This window comes from Topomyia yanbarensis, chromosome 2 (assembly GCF_030247195.1).
Source record: "Topomyia yanbarensis strain Yona2022 chromosome 2, ASM3024719v1, whole genome shotgun sequence".
NCBI lineage: Eukaryota > Metazoa > Arthropoda > Insecta > Diptera > Culicidae > Topomyia > Topomyia yanbarensis.
The window spans coordinates 300,857,939-300,876,063 of NC_080671.1; the positions used below are offsets into that span (position 1 = coordinate 300,857,939).

At 38.0% G+C, this 18,125-nt stretch overlaps 1 long non-coding RNA gene across 1 annotated transcript; it reads left to right on the forward strand.

The window, feature by feature from the left end:
• Nucleotides 1-1,186: 1,186 nt before the first annotated feature.
• On the forward strand, nt 1,187-2,826 carry LOC131679300 (uncharacterized). Its single transcript, XR_009303827.1, has 3 exons — nt 1,187-1,416; nt 1,468-2,535; nt 2,612-2,826. It is a non-coding gene; the product is annotated as an uncharacterized LOC131679300 (long non-coding RNA).
• The last annotated feature ends 15,299 nt before the right edge of the window (nt 2,827-18,125 follow it).

An 18,125-nucleotide genomic window follows, 5' to 3' on the forward strand; every position in this document is an offset into this window, starting at 1 on the left:
AAAAGCCAACAAATGAATTAGTTGGTAATTTCAACCAACAGTATTGATTGAATCAATCCTGAATCACAGAGAACAGACGTCCATCTTCAGCGTCCAACTTGTGTAAAATCTCTAACGGTTTCGAAGGTAGTTTGGATATCTAAACCAGGTGCGCTACTGTCGTCATGTTTTTTTTGCGGCTGAGTGCGACAGAATTGACAGCGGTTATTCCTCTACCCAGTCAAACTAGTCCGGAACCGATTCGGACTTCCAGCATGAATTCCAGCTCAAATGCGTCAACCGATAGAGTCGGAATCGGTTGTTTTCTTTGAGCTAGATTCCATGCAGAATCCATCCAGGATTTCGAACCGGTTCCGGAATCGATTTGACGGATTTCTTAGGTTGGTGTGGCGGCACTAGTGTTTTTAGTATATTAATTCAAATGTTTACACACGTTTTTTAAATATTTTTGTTCGATCATGGATGTCTGTTCTCTGTGCCTGAATCTTGTTTGTCACTATATCAAACGGGAAAATTGTTATTTAAAACCAAAATTTGTTTATTTTTACTAATTTTTTTTCTGCGTGTATGTTTCAAAGGTCCGAGGGATTTTGTCATTCCATCGGCCACCATTTGATCTGTTGGACAGTACAACAAAACTATTTCCTTCTTATCGCACAAATCTCGACAAACATATGATTACGGCCTAAAAGCCAACTGTCAAAATCCACTTTGAATGGAAATTCCAGACAAACCGTTACTAGTTGAACACAGTTCACAACAGTTTATGAAAGAGAAAACTTTTCTCTTTCGTTTATTATCAACATCTGTGATTGGCGTGTAACGGTTTGTCCAGAATTTCCATTCAAAGTGGATTTTCACAGTTGGCTTTTAGGCCGTAATCATATGTTTGTCGAGAAATCTTTAACAAAATTCTCCCTTGTATCGATGTGCTTCGATCATCGACTCATACCCAGTGCCTCAAAAATCGTGCGCATCGTGCTCCAATATGGCGGATTGCATTTGACGTTACTGTTCCAAGCCATTAGAGCGAAAGAGAGCGTGATCTGTACGCGCGTTTCTGATAATCAAAAGATTCACCTTCTCGCTCTTTCATTTTTTCGGCTTAGAGCAAATGCGTTTTTGTTTTCTTTTTTTCGTGCTGATGAACTTGAGCAGCTAGAGCAACCGAAAAAAACCATTGTTGTGTGGTGGCATTTTTTCTCAAGCCGCAACGTAACATTATTTAATTCGCGGCCTCGAGGAATACCGGGAATACCAGGTTCTCGGTGGCAACGCCGGTCATTGTGAATTTAAACAGAATTTCCGCGTACGTAACAGTCAGTACCGATCTGAACATTATGTTCCGGCAACGGTTCCAGGTCTTGTCCTGTCAGTGTAAAGTTCTGTGGCTGCAGTTTGCTCATGTATCAAAAAGTAAGTAACGGTTTCACTTATATATTGAGTTTACAGCAAAGCTTTTTTCAGTGGCAAGCCGGATTAACAAACTATTCAAAACACTGCAGATTGGTGTTTCAAAACTTATCGGGAAAGGCTCCGAGGAAACCAATGAGGTGCAAAACGCGGCATACAATACATTGGCTCAACTGGCTATCGTTTGTCCGACTGTGAATACGATGTCCAACTCGTTTCTTCCTATTTGGTCATCTGTCACAGGAACCGGTCTAATTGCATACGCCCGATAAGAGGCGCCTTTGGTAGGGCTCAGGCGATTTTCGACTGGAGGAAGCAACCAAAAATTCCTGGCGATACCGTACTGACTAAGGGAGAAAAGGACACCGTCATGATGACAGAGGACAATTCGTCCCGCATTCCAATCAAAAGTGTTGTAAAGATTCTGTTCCGTCGAGGTATTTGTGGAGAAAGTGTTCAGTTGAAGGAAAGGATGACAACCTATTTGTTTGGAGTTTCCAAGAAAGAACATCCAAACTATGGGTCAACTCTTTTGACAACTGTAAACAACCGACAGAGAAGAATCAGTCCAAAAATCTGTTCTCAACTACTCATGAACCATAATGGATTGTGCTTCCGTGTTTCAAGGGTACGGTTGAATGTGTTACTATGAAGTGAGGTTTACTTATAGTTTCTATATTATCAGAAAATTTTTGGATTACCATCGACTCTGCCTGCTGGTGTCAACACTCATCCCGAAGAGGATAAAAAATGCTCAAATTGGCAGCCTTCTTGAAGTTAATTGCCGAAAGCGGTATTGAGGATGTTATTTGGACAGACAACAACCTTATTAGAAGGGTGGATTACTGGTAGAAAAGAAATTACCGAGCTGACCTGTTTTCGATTTGGTCAGTATCCCTATTGGCTAGAGAAAACAAAGAATTTATACGTTGGGATCTTCGCTGAAGGAAATCTCCGAACCGATCAGAGCACTGTTTGTGAATGTATACTTATACGATGTGCTTTTGGTCTTGAAATGTGACGAGCAGGAGCTGGAGGCGCAAATCAAGGAGCTGCTGGCTCTGACAATAAATCTGGAAAATCGGGATCGTTCCATTATAGCGGCTCTCAATATCATCAAACGTAAGCTCATTTTGACGACCTGAACTGCAAAACTGAAATTTTCAAAGATCTTTTCCCATTATTAATCTTCCTCCAGAATGACAATGGTAATCGATGCTTCAATCGGTCTGTATCAAAAATGTTAGTTTCTACCACAAAACTGCCGCACAGCGCGGTGAAGGCACCGAGGAAATGAAAACTGATCAAGGTGATGTAAACACGAAAGCTCCTATGTTGAAAGTCCATAGCACTTCTGCAGAGTGGTCATACCAAAGCTACAATCCGAGAGGATGTTACATTGTTTAGGCTATCTGGTTATCGGTGATGAGAATTTTTTTTTGCTAAACGGTGATTTAAGGTTTTTCTGATTCTGCTGAAGTTGACCAAGGATCCGACTCTATTGCCATGGTTTAAATTATGCAATCGTGTGGAGAATGTCAAGCGGATCAAGATTCGATAGGAAATATTAACGATGATATACTTATTTAAAACGCTTGTACCATCTGGTTGTTTGCGATGATCAGAATTTGCAGCAAGCGCAAATCGGTGGAGAATAAAACAGATTCTGCAGCTGGCATTCACTGATTTACTCTCAAAGGATAATGGTAAGTTATGGCATTTAAGTTCTTGACAGCACACTACACCGGTGTTGATGCTACATTCATTCAATTCGAAATTTAGAATTTTAGAACCTTAAGAATTTTAGAATTTTAGAATTTTAGAATTTTAGAATTTTAGAATTTTAGAATTTTAGAATCTTAGAATCTTAGAATCTTAGAATTTTAGAATTTTAGAATTTTTGGAATTTTAGAATTTTAGAATTTTAGAATTTTAGATTTTAGAATTTTAGAATTTTAGAATTTCAGAATTTTAGAATTTTAGAATTTTAGAATTTTAGAATTTTAGAATTTTAGAATTTTAGAATTTTAGAATTTTAGAATTTTAGAAATTGAGAATTTTAGAATTTTAGAATTTTAGAATTTTAGAATTTTAGAATTTTAGAATTTTAGAATTTTAGAATTTTAGAATTTTAAAATTTTAGAATTTTAGAATTTTGGAATTTTGGAATTTTAGAATTTTAGAATTTTAGAATTTTAGAATTTTAGAATATTAGAATATTAGAATATTGGAATTTTAGAACTTTGTGGTTTTAGAATTTTATTTTTTTCATTTTTATTAAGTTTAATATGTAGCCACATTTACTTTTTTACTTTTGAAAGACATTCAATTAGCTAGAGGTTACTGAGATGTGCAAATAATGAAAATTTAGAGCAATAGTACTCAAGTGAGAGCAAGGATGTGTAACATACAGATCGGAAAAATATGTCAATGTCCCCGTTCTGCCAGTCCAAATTTCACCAAGTGGCTGATAAAAACGGGTTTCACTGTATAAGAATAGTACAATATTAGAATTCTAGAATATTAGGATGTCAGAATTTTGGAATTTAGATTTTCAGAATGTTTCGGATTGATTTGGCACATATTTGCCTTTTATATAGAAAGATTTTGTCATCACTCCGGAAATTATCAACCTGATTCAGTCATTTTTTTACCTGAATGGGTACTCTTGGTTTAGCACCCTCCCCTAGATTGACGGGTTTGACGGTATTGCAAACATCATCAAGTATATTTGTGCATCAGTTTCATAGAACCTCTGACAGACAACTGCTTTAAGATGGTTATTGCATTACGCTTCGATAGTGGTGCATCGAGGAGACCTAGAGGGCTTATGGACCTTTCATGTTTTGTGTTTTTTCATACTCGTCACCAGCCCTAACTAACGGTCAACCACAAGCCTGTACGTGCTAGCGTGGCCGACTGGCGGGTCGACGTGGATCAGAGATGCCAGATTTGCAGACAAGTCTGCAAATTCGCAGACTTTTAATTTAAGCTGCAGATTTTTTCGATGACGCAGATATTTGCAGATTTTCTAGTTTGGTTGCAGATATTTGCAGATTTTTTAGTTTTGTTGCAGATATTTGCAGATTTTTGAATATAAAGGCTTTTGGTTACACTAGCTTTCCTGACATTTTTTGTTCTTTCCAGACTTTTAAAATTATTATTGCAGACATTTGAAAAAAGTACCTGGCATCTCTGACGTGGATTGGGTTTTGTTGTGAGCCGTGTTTGCAAACATTGTTTCACCGTTTAATGCAGTGTTGGTGGACACAGTGGGGTCATAGTGTACCAATTTGTCAGTCGACTTCGTTATCGTGCAAATGCTTATAAAATTAATGCAAAAGTAGAAGCCTATTAGTGGTTGTTTTGCAATAATTGTAGTTTTTAGTGCTAGTGTACAATAGTCGAAAGCCTATCTGTGTATCGTCTGAGTATTTGTGACAGCTGGGTCAGGGAATGGATGCGGAACTGACATATATGATAAAATAGTGGGTAATCATATCTAGGATTCGTTGGTCACTTTTTACCAGTGTTCATGCATTCGATTCGATTCATTTGGGAAGATCGGATTGGATATATTAAAGTACGATTAATTTACCGACGCACGTGAATTATCCATTTCCGGTCAGCATAGCCTGATAAAATCTCGTCAACATTAAAACATCCCAGTAATTAAGTGAACGTTTTATCACCTATACATCTACAATCGCGGTCTCATGCAATAACCCACCGCTCGCGCGATCATGAATTATCACGTCCGGAAGTCTATTCTCCATCCTAGCAGCCTAGACTCATGCCTTCAGTTAGACCAATAAAAATATGAGGCTCATATTCACTGGACAGCACGTCCCATGGCGACATGACCAGGAACTCTAGTGAAATGGGAGAACTCACTCTCTTCTAGCATGTGAACCGAAAGTTGTCGTTTTGTAATAATCGTAGTTTTTCGTACTAGTGTATAATAGGGATCTTTAATTTGGAAAAATTGTGCCATTTTTTCATATGTATTGGTAGCGGGTGTCCATACGAGTACACTCATATCATTCTTAAACCTTAATTATTCTTTTATGATTTTTAAATTAAAAAAAACCAAATTGAATTGAACCAGCAAACTGACAGTTGTCCTACTAAATGACGTATCTGCAAATATCTCGTTCGCCTCATTGTTAACCGGGACAGCACCCCACACAGTATGATCTGGTACTTTTACAATCCGCTAGCAACCTGCCATCCTAAGTTTCATCTGCAAACTATGGTAGATCTGATAAGGCAACCTATAGGGTCGTGCAAGTCGCATGGGTTTGGATGTGTTATTGTCCTAAAAGGAAACAAACTAAAAATGTTTTTTTTTCAATAGTTTCGGGCCAAAAAATTGAAAAAGGACTGAGATATTAACTCACGGTACTAATCTGCATCAGAATATGCCTTAACCCGCACACCCCTAAAGATCCCTATTGCTATGTACTAGTCGTGTGTATGTGTTCGTCTGAGTATTTGTGACATTTGGGTCAGGGAATGGATGCGGAACTAGCGTATAATACTTCCGGTATTCAATTTGTGCATTTGGTTGGATTGGATAAATTAGGGTATAATGAATTTACCGACGCACGTGAATCATCCGTTCCGGCCAGCACAGCATGATGAAAGTCTAACAAAATGCAATCGTCGTTACTGGTAAATATACAACATTTGCTGCCTTTAGACGAGTTTGATTGCATATTACATGTGTTTTCCTATTCTACTTCATTGGTCTCTTTCTTTTGTACCTGTATTAGTTTGCTTTTCCATACACTTGTAATCAAGATCCTTGTATCTTTTTTTCTTTATTCGGCATAGTATGATTCCTTTTATTAGTATATACCTACTATACGCTATCTATACTCATATAGGTACAAACGCTCGTGGCATTCGCGATAACACAAAAGCGACCATGCATTAGCAATAATCCACACATAATTACGATTTCGCCAACATGAAAACATCCCGGTAGTTAAGTAAACGTAGCACCTTTAAACTTCCAAAGGCGGTCTCAGACATTAACCCACCACTCGCGCGATCATGAAACGGTCACATCCGGAAGTCATACCTCGGTCCTAGCAGTCTGGACTAATACCTTCAGTTGAACTAATAAAAACGTGGCGCTCATATTCACTAAACAACACGTTCCATGGTGACATGACCTGGAATTCCTGGGGAAACGGACTCTCTTCTACAATCTGTACCATACACTAAAAATTAAGCATCAGATTCACGATCCGCGCGCGATCAAACAAGAATACACGCTACATCATTATAAAATCAAAATTATACACTCGAAGTCACATACACGTGACAAACACGTTAATATGAAAATGCATGAGCCCTTCGCGACCATCCCCGCCACCTACACCCGCGATCTCGTAAACATGATAACATCCCGGTGATAAAGTGAATGTATCAGCTCCTATAAATTTTCAAACGCGGGGTCAAGCGTAAACCTAAAAACTCGCGCTCGCTCGATCATGAATTGGTCACTTTCGGATGTTTCCAATGTTGATATCAGCAGACTAGGTCCATGCCTTCAATTTCCAATTAAAAAAAACCTGTTTCAATCCACCTAGCGGTGCAATTGTGCCTTTCTCAATCATGAAAACGAGAATTTTTGCGTTGTTCATATTCATTAAAAGTTTTCAAATGCACATATTACATTTTTATTATACACGATATGACAACTATATACAAGAAAAGAAATCATTATTCGAGTTCTAAAATTTTGCAAAAGAAAAAACAGCCACGGTAATATTGCATTGAAAAAAGGTGCGAAATCGGCAAAGTCCCAAAAAGTCGAGGTTACATGAAATCTCGACGTTTCATACATTTTGAAGAAGTTTGGCATCAAAAATACGAATTCGATTTCTGAAATTTCCCCTTGAAAAAATTTCGAGTTCTCGCTTATATGAAAATTTCATATGTGACCGGACGGTCAAATCTATATTTCCGGACCCATATAAGCAATCCGTACGAAATTTTAGACATATTATAGCTATCATTTGGGACTAAGTTTGTGAAAATCGGCCCAACCATTTCCGGGAAACTGATGTGAGTTCGTTAATTTTGAAAGATGGCCGCTTTTTCCGGGCACTTCCGTAACCGTCTATGGTGGTCAATGTAGTCAACGAAAGTTTGGTTGGCCATCGGTGACCTAGAACTGCAAATTTAAGTTGTTTGAACGACATTATAGCGAAATTTTTACCTTTTTTGCTTTCATCTGAGTATCGATTTGAATAGGAATTTGCTATGTGATCGCATACCACAACCTGTAACTCCGGAACCGGAAGTCGGATCGTGATGAAATTAAATAGCCATTTACGGGGGCGCCACACCTTTCATTTGAGACTAAGTTTGGTTGATTCGGTCTAGTCATTTCAGAGAAACCGATGTGACTATTATTCTGAATTTGGATACTTCCGCCGGGGCTTCCAGAACCGATAATGGTGACCAATGTGGCCAAAGAGACTTTGAATGACTGTTAATGACCTAATACTACAAATCGAAACAGTTGTGGTCATATTTTGGAAAAATGTTCACCTTTACACATTCATTGCAGAATTTAAGCTTAAGCCCTTTGCGATTAACAAGGCACTTACGAAGTTTCAAACGCGAACCTACAAACGTCCGTTGCGATCACGTCCGGAAACCATTACCCTCTTTCCTAATAACTTAGGTCAATACATTCTGTAGGACCAATCAAAAAATAACGCTCATATCCACTAGACAACACGTTCTACGGCGACATGTCCGGGAACTCTAGTGATATGGAAGACCTAACTTTCTTCTAGCATCTGAGCCGTACACCAAAAATAAAGTATTAGATTCACGGTCCGCGCGCGACCATTCAAGAACACACGCGAATGTGCGAAAGGCACACGGTTTTAAAAAACAATTTATACACGCGAAGTTACATACACGTTAGCACACGCGACATACAAACGCACACGCGATCGAATACGTTAACGTACAAATGCTCGAGTCCTTCGCGATGATACACGCGATCGCGAAGTCCCTACGCCCGACATACCTGAACCGTACAATGAATATCACATTCAGAATCACGGCTCGCTACAATTGGCCTAAAGCAGTGTTTTATTGGGCGTCATTGCCTGTCTCGTCTGCAAATTGTAGCATGTGATTTTGACGGGGAGCCCTTCCGAGAATCTAGCTCTACAGCTCCAGTAGGACAACTCTCGAAAAAAAAGAATTTATGCATGCGAGCACATGCGACAAACACATTAACATACGAACGCTTCCGCCCTTCGCGATAATATACGTACACTTACGTTCGCGATCGCGCAAACTTGATAATATCCCGGTAATAAGAAGAACGTGTTAGTATTTATGAAGTTACAAACACGAACACACAAACGGCCGTGTTCGCGCGAGCATGAATCGGTCTCGTCCGGAAATCTTTATCCTCCGTCCTAGCAACTTAGGGGCCGTTCATAAACGTGGACTCATAGGGTGGACGGGTGGTCTAGCTAAAATTTATGTTTGTCTACGAGGGTGGAGACGGGGGGTCTATTTGCAAAAAATATGCGTAGATTTTGATTTTTTTTTGTAATTTTCGTATTACTAATGGGATTTAAAGCGAATTGGGTTCAACATACTAGTCGAATTCAGCTAGATGTATTTATGCAGACACTTCGAAGTAACTTCTCTTTAGGCAACCACTCAACCCAGAACTCACATAATTGGACAAAGTAACAACCTTTCTTGCGTATATTTAGATATAGTAAAATTCAAACTGATTAACTCGAGTGAACGCTTTGTTGTAGAATTATAGGAATAACACAAAATGACAGTTCTAAAGACGATCTCCCAAAATTCCTCTCCGTAAAAGATTTTGACTGTAAAATCCTGCAGTCGTGAATTATCATTTCAGACACCACTAGCAGACACGCATGGACCATTAAATGTATGAACCAGTTAAAGTTCAAAAATGGTCAAAGTTAAGCATGATAACAAGAAACGCCCAATTTTTGATTTTGAGGTAGTCTGATATTTTCGGAAAGATTTGGATAGTTTCGTCCCTTTAATCGAATAAGACAATTCAAATTATCCCATTATCTTAGAAATATTGAAATTTGTTCACGAAAATTGAAATTTTGCGTGCATGTTTAGTTAAATATTTCAGTCTAGATAATACTTAACATCGACAGTATAATTGCAAATTGTTAGCTAAAGTTTATCAATTTTTACGCTCCACTAATGCTCAAAAAGCACTTGCTAGCTTAGCAATCATGCACTGTTGGTAAAAGTAGCATTTCAGCTAAACTTGAATTAGTTATAGCAATATATTTTTTGAAACATTCTTGTGTGACTTACTTAGAAAAGAAGTATTTCGCTATACAAATATTTGAAAGCACTTTTAAATTCACACTTGTATTATATTACATACTACACGGTGTTCTTATAAGTCCAACTTATAGTATAGTGAAATTAAAACGGAAACCTTTCTCAAAACTGTAAGAAATTTATAAAATTCGACATACAAGTCTTGTATTTCGGAGAAAAATATTTTGATTTTATATTTCCCCCAATTGATACTAATTGATTTGAGCAGTAGTACACAAAAAACCAATGTCAAAAGCTTTATTCATCAATGTTTGTTTTTGTTCTTAATATTTGAAAAGCTTGAAAGAAATCTGAACGTCTCAGGTTAAATTTTTATTTGACCGTATAATGTGCTTCTTGCTATTTTCATTTTTTCCACAAATAAAAAAATCGAAAAGTCTACTTAGCCTTTAGAGGCGGAGGGGGTTGGCAAAAGTCTACTTAAGTCTACTAGGGAGAGGGGGGTGCTGGGTTCAAAAAATCTCAAATTTCGGTCTACGTGGGTCCCTTAACTTCATACATTTAGTTGGACCAATCAAAAAATAATGTCCATATGAACAACGGAAAATAAAACTCACAAGGAAAGAAAATGTTTCATTAAACCCGCTATTAGAATGTGAAGATCAGAAATAAACTTCAATCGTAAGAATCGGACTGAGATCCTTCAGCATAAGAAACGCTAAAAAAGTTGTCAACCGCAAAACTCGACAAGGATGAACCTCCAGTTTAAAAACCGGTTAAAATTAAATAATTCGTATGCAAGAGTATCCGTATATCGCGACGTTCAAGATAAAAAGTCGGCTAAAAAAACTACTTTGTAAGAATCGATTAGTTTTTCCGGTTTTTATACTGAAGGTTATTTAATCCGACTCTTACAGAGGAGAACCTCAGTTCGATTTTTATGCTTGAAGTTTATATAAGAATTTCACATTCAAAACATTTGAAGCAGGTTTTACGAAACATGTTCTGTCCTTGCGATTTTATTTTTGGTCGTTCATATCCACTAGACAACACGTTCCATGGCGACACTAGTGAACTCTAGTGATATGGAAAAACTCACTTTCTTCTTGCATCTGAACCGTACATCAAAAATTACGTATCTGATTCACGGTCCGCGATCATCCAAGAACACATGCGAACACAGAGAAATGCGAATATGCGAAAGGCACACGGTCATAAAATATAATTTATACACGCGAAGTTACACGTTAACATACGCGACATAGAAACTCACACGCGAACGAAAACGTTAATGTACAAACGCCTAAACCCTTCACAATGATACACGCAATCGCGAACTCCCTACGCCCGCACATATCTGAACCGTAAAATGAATATCACATTCAGAATCACGGCCCACTGCAATTGGCCTTAAGCAGTTTCCCACCCACTGAGACGTCCAAAAAATTGTTTCAAAATCGTTCAACACGGGTCCAACGATGGACGTTCGTTGAACGGTTATTTGGACGTTGTCCAAATTGGTCCAACGAACGCCCTTCATTGGACGATTTTGAAACCAACCGTTCTTAGAGGGAAGTCATTATGGATTCCAAATCAAATGCAACAATCGATTCAGAATCGGTTGTTGCATTTGATTTGGAATCCATACTGACTCCATTCAGGATTCCGAATCAAATTCCGAATGGTTTGACCGGGTTAGTGGGTAACATTTCCCGTCTGGGTTTCAATTGTATTGTTGAGAGTCCTGTCGAGACCCTAGCTCTACTGCTCCAGTAGGACAACTCTCGAGAAAAATGTACTCTGGGTTTTAACTGGAGTGTGCGGCGAAGGGTTACTCCCCCACATATCGCACCGCCATGTCCTAACCCCAACTCGTTAAACCCCATTAGATCCCTCTCCACCAGTCCCATCAGACTACCACCCCATCAGACCCCGATAATCTAGGTCAATCTGATCCCTTAGATAAACAGCCAAAACAGTGCACCGTATTATTTGTATAATCTATTCAAATTTATTCACAGATTCGTTTTTTTTCAGGTGTTGAACGTGATCATGGAATTCGGTAATTTATTCGTTTTCGTGACACTTATTCAGGACTTTTTTTTGGTAGAATTGTTTACACCTGATCTCTATGATAGTCCACCCTGGACACTAATCCAGACTCATTAACCTGCCCAGAAACCAGTGTCATGCAAACTCGTTCGAGTCCAAATGCTTTCCGAGTTTCAAAGTTTTGCGATCGTCTAAATATTTCAAATTAATGGTAACGATAAACTTTGTCGGTTAGAAAAACTTTCAGTATAGTAATAGTCTGTATCACCTGGCAATCTGACTTCCTTGAACCGTCGTGTTTTTATATCCTTGCATTATGGAAATTATACAAAACTCGGAAGGATACGACCAGCACCGAGCTATAGGACAATTAGTAGTGGTCGAAAAATGCAAGTGTTACTCTGGAGCTCCTATTGAACCACTAATAATCTAATCGTTGCACAATTATTTCGTGGTTAATTTGTATGGTTTGTTTACATTTCTGATTCTTGGATCCCCAATTACCAAACTTTTTTTTCTTTCCAGGAAATGAACCACAACGGCAGCCGATACACGTCGTTCGCCTTTGCTAGTGGAGGGATCGCTGGCAGCGGCGGTGCCCGAGGGGAACTGAGCAGAAAGCTGAGTAGTCCGATGGCAGAGTCGACACAGCTGGACAGCAGCGGTATCCGGGGGAATCTTTACGACAGTCCGGTACGACAGGTTGGAGTTGGGAAAAGAAGCCTACCTCTCCGTTGCAAAATAGCAGGACAAATTTTAGAAGCAGCTGAACGGCGTCCGGGTCCAGTATGGATCGATTGATTGATCCTAAGTGAGTTTGCAAGTTTACACGTCCTTTATAGGTTCTAATCGAGGGGGCCGACACTCCACGATTGGCCGATGAAATGGTTCTATTATAACTTACTTTGAATTAATTTGTTTAGATTGGTACTGGAATAGCTAAAATAGTTAGTAATGGGATTTGTATTGTCAATAATTATGGATAATAGTAGATACAGAACACTAGATTAGGATTGTCGCTGGCATCAGTGGTTGGAACATCATTGTTTTGATTCCGGGATATACCTGTCAAATGGGCCAAATAAAAAAAGCAAAAAAATAATCCTCTATCGTTGTTTCATAGCGACTAATCATTTTTGTTTCTTTTAGCCAGCAAAACAATTGCCATTCCTGGTTGATGTATTTTCACTAATTAGAATGTACAAAGTGTCTAAATCTGTACTGAATTTTAATGAATTTTTATTTCCTTGTGCGGTATATACAAACTCTTCCATTTCATAACAATAACAGTCGAAAATGTATACCGAGAAAATTTGTTATTTTGAATATATTTATTTCACACATATTTTTTTGCAACTTGTAGTAGCACATAAAAATTATCTGTCACGCATATATATCATGTGAAAACTAATGATATTATAATAGTATGCCACATAGAAATTTTTTTCATAGCAAATATCACGTAATTTTTCTGTTTGCCTCTCGTTTATTCTGCTGTAAATTTTATGCATTGGATGTTTTCGATCTTGAATGTATAAAAATCACAGCAGAATAAACGAGACTGAATTGAAGAAAGACAAACTCTGCATTTTACTAATTCGAAGTTCAACTAAACGGTTTGTGGTTACACGCAGGCCATATTTTTCTGCGTGTACCAAAAGTGCGGACCAAAGACTTTTACTAGAGAGACTTTCGATAACTTGACAGATATATACCGAAAGCAAAACAAACATGTTCCGAGGCGAAAACAATGGGAACACCAGCGACAATCCTTATCTAGTGTTCTGTATCTACTTGGATAATGCTCTGAAATGGCGTAGAATATGTGTCACGGAAAAAATGAATTGTTCGAACATCACGCTTTGACAGTTGAATTGTCAACTATTCGAGTAGTGTTGGGGAAAAGTCAACCAAAATAAAAAAGTATAAAATTTTCACCATCGCCATTTTGTTATACGCGAGTAAATTTTGTAGTGACGAAAAAATGTACCTGCATCGATACTAATCAACCTATTTCTCCAATGTCCAAGCCATAAAATCAAAATTATGGTGAGTAATCGGCTGAATTAGACTTCTCGGAATAAAAGGTTATTTCTAGGATGTTACCTTTGATGTTACCAGTCAGAACTAATTTAAAACTTTGACAAACGTGTTTGGTGAATAAACGGGAACTACAATTCACTGTATATTTATTCTCACTCATTTTCAGGAATCATTTTGGGAAAAAATAGAAAAAATGTTGCTGTGCTCTATCCCGGATCATATAAAGAACGCATTAGAGTTGTCAGGTTTCATTAGTCCGGCAATTGAAAATTTATCGGATGCGCAAATAGATGATATAGAAACAGATGTTCGCCTTTTGCCGGAAACAATGAATCTCCCAGCAACTCACCAACATTTGGAGAAATATTGGGGGCGATACAGCTCTAACCAAAGTAAATTCAGATTCATGGCGGGAGAACGGGCATTAATAAAAAAAATCGCAAACTGTGTTCAACAGAAGGGTTGGTCTCACTTTGGGAAACAAAAGCATAAGCGACCAACAAATGTAAGAAGAGGCTGTCAGAAGGATGCAATGGCCATTATCACGCGAATCGTAGATTATTATGAATGCAGGTACAAGATATTATTAGATCTAATCCTAACGCAATATTTGTCATTAATTGTAATTGTAGAAATGATGGATCTAGTGAAATAACACAGCTGTGTTCAAAGCTTGAAAGTATCGACGTATCTTTCGAAGAAACAGAGGAAACACTAAAAGCCAAGGTTCGATGTCCCGTTTGTCGACATCTAATAACATGTAGCGCCGATTATAAAGGAACATGGACAATTTCAAACTTCACATCGCATCTCAGAAACATGCACAAGATCATAGGATTAAAAACATCAAATTTCCAGCAATATAAAACTCCACAGGCGAAGAAACCGTGTACAAGTGAAATCGAACCCTTTCAACATAAGCTGTTGGATGACGTTTTATTTGATGGTGATGAGTACGGAATGGAAACTTTAGAAGAGTTCATGGATGAAACCACAGAAAATGCCACTCGTCAAGAAATTTTTGAACGTAGTGACAGTGCTATCTTTGAAAAATCGGTATCTTCTGTTGATTTCAACGAATCTGACCTGCAGCAGGAAGATCTAAGTAACAATGCTATCGTTGCAAAACCGCTATTGTCTGAAGATTTAAATTCATAGCGTGTCGACAATTGGCCTCCGTTGATACGCTAGAACAAATCGGCCATTCATCTCCCATCATATCTCTACTGCAAACTGTACAAAGTCGGCGTAAACACTTGACTCGCAGTTGCGGTATGCGTTACTCCAGGTGTGAAAGAGAAATATTTCTATACAAATTCATACAGCAAGGACCGGAAGCCTATAAATTTTTATATGCGAATACTCCATGTCCAAGCATTAGAACATTGCAACGTGATCTCCAGAAGCGATCTGAATTAATCGAAGAGGGAAAAATTAGAGTTGAGGAGCTTAAAGCTTACTTGAAAAGAAACAATCTACCAATGGTTATTGTTTTGAGCGAAGACGCCACAAAAATAAACGGTGCACTTGAGTATGACTCCACCAAGAATAAAGTTTGCGGTTTAGTAGCTCCTTTAGATTGCAGCGGAATACCACAGTGTGGTTTATTTGAAGTGAAAACCCCTAAAAAACTAATTTCTGATGTCCAAAAATACCCCACTGGACGCAATGTTGTGGTAACCATGGCACAGCCACTAACATTAACAGCGGCGCCTTTTTGCTTACAGTATTTTTGTACAGATAATAAGTTCACGAGTGCTCAAGTACGCACCAGATGGAGTGTCATAAAAAATAAGTTGATCGACGTTGGTATAAGGATTATAGCGAAATCGACAGACGGCGATCCACGTTATATCACTGGTATGAAAGAAGATATGTGTATTCCTACACTGAAAAAAATCCAAACGTTAATTCTATTTGCTTCAAACCGCTTAAAATTCATATGAAGAAGAAATGCTATTGTTATCTCGCGCACACATATCTTCTATGTGTCAACTGTATAAACTATGTATGAACACACATAAGTTATATGTGCATATTGTTATAGAATGGGGTTTTATGTGCCCAATAGTTATGAAATGTGAATGTAAGATTAATATTTCTTGTAAATACACACATTAGGTTTATGTGCCAGCAAATAGTGTCTATATGCCTCCGTTAATTGCAAAAATCTATGTGTAAAATCAATAGGCATAACGTTTACTTTTTTTTGAGTGTACAATCACTGACAACCCTTATGGAGAAAGTTTCGTCGCATCATGCAACACCGATGATATTTGCGTGCAAGATCCAACGCATACGATCAACAAGTTCAGGACTAGGTTAATGCGGCGTGACAAACAGCTTATTATTGGTATGTATTGTAATAACTAAAGACGCTACATCTATAAATACAAAAGCATCTATTTGTAGGTAAGCATCAAATTACTCGTACGCACCTCGAAGATCTTATTCGTACGGTGTCAAAAGATAAACATGGATTGTCATTGGGTGATTTGAATGAAGACGACAAGATGAAATTCCAACCAGTTCTAAAAATTACTAAACCAGCTGTACTTCACTGGATGAAACAATCCGTTGCAGCAAGCCAAGCAACTGTTCTGTATTTAACGATGATGCGATTATTCATGTGTGCATTTATGGACTCATCTGTATCACCTACGGATGCTGTTTTCAAATGCTGGTAATTGTCGTTTTTCACAAAGTAAAATATATCTCGAACTGCCTCCTGAAATTCTGCTATAAATAATGAACCATTTTGACATTAAAAATGTCTTACTCCACTATCTGGGGCTAGGTGTCATTCTAAAATCTAAACTATCTCCCATGTAACGAAACTATGTAAGGTTTGCACGCTTATAACTCCGATATTACTAGATGGATTTTAATCATTCATACACCAACCGATTCAGAAACACCTAACTTAAATATTGGTAATAATTTAATATCTCCCCAATAAAAGTAGACTTTTGGAAATTGGTAAAATTAAAAAGTTCACAAAAAACGGGAAAAATACCATTCGTGAGGCAGATTTCTCAGACACAGCCGTCAAAAGAGGGCAGCTTAGTTGCTCAATGAAACACGAAAAGTCATAAATGTTGCTTCTATTTATGACTTTTCGTGTTCATGTCCGTTTAAATCAGTTGTTGCTCTTATCCCACACGAGCAACGTCGTCTCCGTGCGATGCAATAAGCGCTATCGATTTTCGGTAACGTTGGCATTTGCACACACTCGCACCTAAGTGACTAAACCATATACGGTTAGTTTATAAATAGAGGTGACGCGTACCCGTTTCAATCAGATTTTGTTCTTATGTCGAACGGGTAAGATCATGGCTGCAGCGTCTGGGCACTACAATAAGCGGTAGACGCTATGCATTTTCGGCAGCGGTGGCCGTGTGCGGATTTGTCGGGTACCAGCATGGTGTCACAGAATGATTTGCAAAGTGGGTGGGCGGGGTGGTTTGGATTTAATTCAATACGGTGTGTGCTGCTTAAGAGTGTTGCGTTTGAAAAAAATATATTTCAACGCTTTTTTGTGAAAAGGGCGATACATACAAATGTAAACATAAGGCTTTTTTCATACATGCGAATGGGGGCTTTAAAACGCAACAAATTAACCTAAAAATTTGGATTCTACGATATTTTCATCACTTTAATATTGAAATCTTTGGGATGGAACTTTAATGATTGTATTCACAGAAATTATTTAAATTTGTAATGTGATTTAATATATTTTTGTAGGTACACACTGTTTATAATAAGGGCCTGGAGACGATGGTGCTTGTATAAGTTTAATACTATTCAACACTGTATTACTGGTAATACGTATTGGTGCTTAGAACTCAATGCACACAGCCTAGTAAAATATATCAGCATCTGTAGAAATGAAAACATAAACTATATACCATCACTTCTGCAAAGTCAGACATGCGAAAGTTTCTTCCGTGCAGCGCGATCGTTTTCAACAACAGAGTCAACAGTGGTTAATTTTACAATGAAAAGTTTTCAATCTAGACTGAATCGCTTACAAGCAAAGCAAGATATCATGTATAGTAGAAACGAAGACTTTTCATTTCCAAGACTACAAAAAAATAACAACCGCACGATCTTCGAAATGCCACCAGAAGAGGAAATCTTATCCACTATTAAGAGAGCCAGAGAATGTGCATATGAAACTCTTATCAGTCTTGGGATAGAACAAGCGAACATCGATTTCTCCGATTCCGTTTCATTACGACAGTCACAGACGAAACCGGCGCAGTTCGAGTTTGTCTCCATTGACA